Genomic DNA, 6,553 nt, shown 5'->3' on the forward strand with positions numbered 1-6,553 from the left:
ATTTGTCAAGGACGCGTCTGTCTGCAATGGAGGTCGAATTGACCAAAACAGTAACCACGTGACTGCACTACATCACATGGCAACAGTGGGCGCGTAGCGCCTCAATACCTATACTTTCGATCCGTTATATATGTGCCAGTATAGCGGCCATCAAAGTGGGATCCTCCCCGGAACCACCATTTGCATAAAATTTGGGGGCCACCCGTTTGACGCAGAATGTTCAAAGTGGTGCCAAATGACTTGGCATGTTTCTGAGGATAAAATTGCTAATTGAGATGAACTCCAAACTATGTGTGGGATTCGCAACGAAGATCTTTCCGCCCCAAACCGTGCATTCTGGGGACCTTGGGACGGCCATTACGGCATAATCATTTGTCGCAGATGGTTCCAGGTGGTGTCAAACAATTCGTCGTGTTGTGATGCCCATGTTTATAAAACTTATTAACTGATATAACGAGGAAATATACCGGATATAGTGAAGGTGGCTGTATATCGCAATAGTAGTGCAAAATCTATGAGGTAGATGGCGCTGCTTGTGTCTTAGAAGGGAAGAAACATCCGTCGGATTTGGTCTTCTCCACAGTTACTGAGCACACTGATGTAAGCACTTGAAGCTCTCATAGGCAGTGTTCGCGGAGAATTTTTTTTAAAGCTGTGCATCTCTTGCACTTTGAGCTTTCAAACAAGCGCAGGTACTACAGCACAGAAAAGTTTTTCTGGAATTATTCAAATCTGGACCCACTGCAGAGGTTTGTGAAGTGGCTGTCGCACAGCAAGCTATCTTCCATAAAAGGCAACTCTGGCATTTTTTCTGCCTTCATGGATTACACTGAAACTTTCACGGTATGTTCTCCGCAGTCTTCTGACCTTTTGTGCCAAATTTTGCAGCCGGGTGGCATTTTGTTGCAGCAGAAATGAATTTAGAAATTTCCCATTTCATGTCTGCAATTGGGGCGATTTCTATAAGCAGCCTTGCGTTAGCGGCGTCGCAGTTTGCATGCTGGTCAATGTTTGCTCTGTGTTTGCTGAAGGACACAGTCTCGAGCTCGCTTTTTGTCATTTCAGACAAATGATCCAAGCTGTCACTTAGTTGCCACTTTAGCCAATTAACGCACACGACAAGTTTTGTGACAGTATCCATGACATCATATTTTGGTCTGTCGTGATGTTGCAGTTTGGGTGAACCGAGTATTGGTTTCAAGTTCCTTATTTTTGCTCTTAAAATACTTCTCAGTATATTTAAAAATCTTTTTTTTTGTGCCAGAGAGAGGGGAAGGGATGTGATGCTATTGTCAACTAAATTTTTATTATCAATCGTTTGGAAAAGTATCGCAACTCTAAGCTGTCACAAGTATTGAACTAGCACTTTATTGTAGCTTGCCATTAACCCTCACTAAATGGGCCCCCAGGCTGTTGTACTTTTTATTGCTCATCAAACCCGTTTGCAATGCCGACGAATGTCGAACTCGCAAAAAGAGTTGAAGAATTAGAATTGTTACTTAAAGGAAAACTTGAGGAAGTGGTGACAGAGATCACTTTACAACTTCTTTCGAAACTGAAAGCTCCTGATGGAGACGACAATGCTTCTTTGCTCAGCACTGTTGAATTTATAAATCAGGAATTTGACACAATGAAAGCAAAACAGTCTGAGCTTATTACTGCCAACAAGCTGTTGGCAGATGAAAATGAAAAGCTGTACAAAAGGGTTGCAGAACTCGAACAATACTCAAGGATCAACAATGTGGAAATAAAGGGAGTTCCTGTGACTAAAGGCGAGGATGTTAAAAAAGTGTTGGAGAGTATTGGTAATGCCATTGAGTGTCCTATCGACTCTGCTGACTTTGACATAGTCCATCGTGTAGCCACCAAAAACAAAAATGAAAAAGCAATCATTGCTCACTTTGTGTGCCGGGAAAAGAAAAATGAATTCGTTTGCAAGGTACGTAAAGCTCACCCCACAATGGACCAAATTGGCTTCCCTGTAACTTCATCTGCTTCAATATTTGTGAATGAGCACCTCACATTTGACAATAAGAAACTGTTTGCCAGGGCTAAGCTGCTCAAGAAGGAAATGAATTGGAAGCATCTCTGGACTGACAACTGTCGCATTCTTGCGCATAAGACTGACAAAAGCACGGTCTTCCGCATAAACTCGGAAACAGACCTTCAGGTCTTCCGCAGTAGCTCGGAAACAAACCCTTAGGTCTTTACCTAGTTTTGTCACTGCATGGCTTCTGACTCAGCTGAATCCCCCTTGAGCATTTCACTATCTCCTGATAAGCTTCAACATATCTTTGCAAGCAGTACTCATTCTCTTATCCATTTCAAAGCACGCAGCCTCAGGAAAAACCATGAATCTATCGATAATTTTATCGCTTCACTTCAGCCCTCGTTTTCTTTCATTTGCATTTCTGAAACTTGGCTTTCCAATTCTGACAGCAACCTATTTGGCTTTACGTCTTATATACCAGAATACTGCAATCGCCCAATTGTGGCCCTACTGTTGCTTTGCCTTGGAAGTACTATTCAAGCTAACTTACCCAAAATTAAATTTACATGCTACAATAGAAAGCAGTGTGTTACTTAGCTAATGTTGGTTTACCTTATAGAGCAGAGCCATCAAATATAAAAAAAATTTTCTCACCGTGATCACATATCTTCCAACTGTTGCCCTCAAGCCAACATCGGCACCATATATAAATTTTAGAAAGAAGTATATTGGTACCTTCGCTTCATCCTTACAGAATTTGGCTGACAAAGAAACTAACTTCAACAGGTTCTTCAGTACAAAAATCTAGTCTGTGAACACTATAAAAATATTTTCTGTAAGTGTCTTTGTACTTCCCCAGTGTTAACATGCGATATGTGCATTCTGGTTTGCATGTGCCCTTTAGTAGGGAAATGTGCTGTGTTTTAGTTAACATTCGGGAACGTTAACCATAGGTGGTTGCATCTGGCACTTTCGTTTCTCTCTTCTGCTTCATCCTCTGTATGTAACTTTTTGTCCTTTACTCTTTGCACTTGCTGTATGCCCTCCCCATATCATTGCGAAGTAACAAAATCCAACTCTGCTTAATTGTCCTACCATAACACAACATGCCTGATACAGATGACTTAGTCTTATCAACTAATACAGCATATGCTGCCGATACTGGTTTGCATCAGACCCATACAGAGCTCTGGTATGATTCATATGATATTTTAAAGCATTCTGACAGGCTGACCAAACAATGTGAAATATTTAGAATTGTTTATAAGCTCAGCATTCACATTGCGTTTAGAGTACACTCAGGATTGTGCTTGATATATATGTAGTCTTAAAGGGCGACTGCACCACTTTTTGAGAATTCCGCACTATTCAAGGATTCGAATCTATTTTGGCTGTAGGTAATTAGCATGCCAAGAGTTTTGGCGCTAGCATTTAGAATAGTGAAGTAATCTCCAATTAAATTTTAGACTTCTCCTCACAACACCAAGGAGTGCAGAGAAGCTTGGTGTGTGGTCACGGAAGGTAAGATTTCAAATTTACGCTGTTGTCGACCACACCCTGCCGTGCCTCATTGGATGCCGCCAAACAACGGCCGGCAGGCTTTGGCTTTGATGGCATTGGATTTTTTTCCTTGAAAGCAAGCGTTTATGCATTAGAAATTTACCGGTACCTTTGATGACGGCATGATGCACCTCCGCTTAGCGCTATGCACTGCAAAGTTTGAAGGTCATCGGGATTTTAGATAGCGATTACGTCAGCATTTCAAATCCTAACCCGAAAGGACTTCACATGCTTTACCTTCAAGCTTCATACATTCGACCTCTTTTAAGCTCGTCAATTTCTAAAACCTATGCAGTTGCCCTTTAAAGTTTATGACACATGTTATATTTGCGCCATTAAAATGCTGATGCTTGCAATCATCTGCTACCCGGAAAATCCATTGCTAACAAGTAAAGCTAGCTCAAGGGAGCATGTCTTTTCTAGGCATAGAACTTTCATCCTTGGAAGCATCTAAGTCATATCATTAGCCGAACTCAATCCGTCCATTGCAAGATGAAGACCTCTCCAATATCCCTCTTGTTAACCATTTCCTCTTGCTCTAGATGTGGCCATTTTATCCCTGCAATCTTCACCTTATTCACCCACCTGACTCTGCTGTGCCCATCTCGTCTTGCAATACATTCCTTTAGTATAACGGATCATCAGTTATCTGTTCTCCACAATCCATGCTGTGCACATTTCCTTGATCTCAGCTAGCATATCCTTCACTCCTATTTGTTCCCTGACCCATTAAGATCTCTTCATACCCTTTACCGTTATCCCGTCATTTTACTTTCCATACTTCACTGCATTGTCCTCAATTCGAATTCTGCCTTCTGCCTCATCAGTGAGTGTAAGCAAGATGCTATGCCTTCTTGAGGGATACTGGCTACCTGGTTTTCATAGCTGAATTGAGACTAACTGCCAAACACCCTATTCTTATTTTATTAGCATTAAAGACATACTACCGAACGTCCCAATAAAAGTGAGACACCCCAGGCCACTTTATTATTCTAGACATATTTCAACACGGCCAGGATCGATCCCGCGTGTTTCAGGTCAGCAGCTGAGTGCCATAACCACTGAGCCACCGTGGCGACCTTCGCAGCAGTTGACACGTTAGAAAACGGAAGTGATCTGGGCTTAAGGGTGCTGTTGATGCCCAGAACTGACAAAATTGCCTCTGTTGACACAAACTGGGCCCCAGGGGCAGGTCTGTATACAGCTGTGGGGAGGTAACAATTTCTCATGCTTTAAATTTGGTGCTAAGTGACAAAAAGAACTGCAAAATAAGTCGTATCAGTAACTGTATTTTAGGGCTCTGGGATACAGCAGAAGTGCCTTAGAACTCAGAATGTTTTAAGCATTTTCTTTGGAGTGCTCTATCCTTTCAAAGGACAAGGTGCAATTTAATGCTCCCGTGCAATTTTGTGCTCTGCATAAGGCACTAGTCACCCACCATACATAGCAATTAAACGCTTGTAAATGTTTCCCTACACACCTATGGGGAGAGTGAAAGTAAACTTCTTCACACAAGACTAATTTCAGCTCCCTAGAAATTGGGAGAGAAATGTCATTGCAAATTGGTGCGGTTTAACGTCCCTCAGCGGCACATGAGCTATGAGGGATGCTGTAGTAGAGGACACCTGATTAATACTGACCACCCGCGGTTCTTTAGCGTGCACGTGCAACGCATAGCAGATGGGTATTTCTGAATTTATCCTCGACTGAAGTCCTGCCGCCATGGCCGGGAGCAGTATGGCAAGGCTGCTGGCGCAACGCGGCGGTTCAAATTAGAAAAGTGGATAGAACAGCAACAGAAAAATAAAATGTTGAGAAAAGGATTCAAAGAAGAGAAAAACTTGCGAAGAGACAGATAGGAAAACGTGGTGCATAGCATTTTCTCGTTGATATCCTAGAAGAATCTGCTTGAGCATTTCAAACAGCAGAACCCGAAGCTACCTTCACCCAGTCCAAGCATTTCACATCAGCGCATACATCCTTCTGTGTGCAACCAAGGTATGCATTTGGCCCAATGCGCCATTTCCAACTGCGGTTGTCACTTTATCAGATAAGAAACAATGATCTAATTGTTGCACAAATAGACAAAAACAGTTCATAATCAAGGATGTGCAAAGTATTAGAGACTGCCTTCGTTTGAGAAACAAGTCGGAGAGAGATGAGAGGCTGTGGCTTTTATTGCAGGACGCACTGCCGGAGAGCTTATTTTCTAAAACGTGCGCAGAAATGCACCTCGCTTTATGTGACGGTAACCAATAAAAACCGGATAAATGGCCTGGCTTCAGAATACTTCAGGTCTTTCATATTGGTAGGCATCACATAATTGTAATAACCTCCCAGAAAAACAATGCGTGAGGCACACCAAGGAAGTTCCCACCGTTTTGACGAGTTTGAAGTGGCACCTAGTGCCATCGAAGCCCTGTGCGCCATTACAAATCGCACTCCATGAAACTGCTACGTGCGTCCGAATTTTCCGAGATGCTGTGAAAAGAATTTTTTTTTTCCCTGTGATACAATGGACAGCTGACCCAGCTGAGATAGTCCGCTAGTTCCACTAGCCGTGTGTGGCAAAAAAAGATGATGATGATGACTATGGTGTTTCCCTTTGAATGGGGTATTTGTCGTCGGTAGTGCCCAGCCACAGTACGCAAAACACATGCACACAACACACAACTAATCACTCCCTGCACAGAATGCATACACGCACATGAACACATATACACTAATATGTACAACTGGAACAGAAATGACAGCAGTACATCACAAGCTCAGTGGCCACATTACACTCCCAACCAGTGACTGCGATCCAATTCCCCTGGCTCAGTGGGCAATGAAGTAGACTCAAGTGAGTCTAGAATGTGACATTCATGGTGGACTAGAGTTGCCTTGGCAGTACAGTGCCAAGCGTTCCGTGGTTTCATCTTTTTCCCCTACACTTTCAGCATAGCGTACTTTGTCTATTGTCTGGTGAAATCAGTGCCAGTATTGTAGGGTCTGCAGAGC

Source organism: Amblyomma americanum, chromosome 1, assembly GCF_052857255.1.
Source record: "Amblyomma americanum isolate KBUSLIRL-KWMA chromosome 1, ASM5285725v1, whole genome shotgun sequence".
In the NCBI taxonomy this organism is placed as follows: domain Eukaryota; kingdom Metazoa; phylum Arthropoda; class Arachnida; order Ixodida; family Ixodidae; genus Amblyomma; species Amblyomma americanum.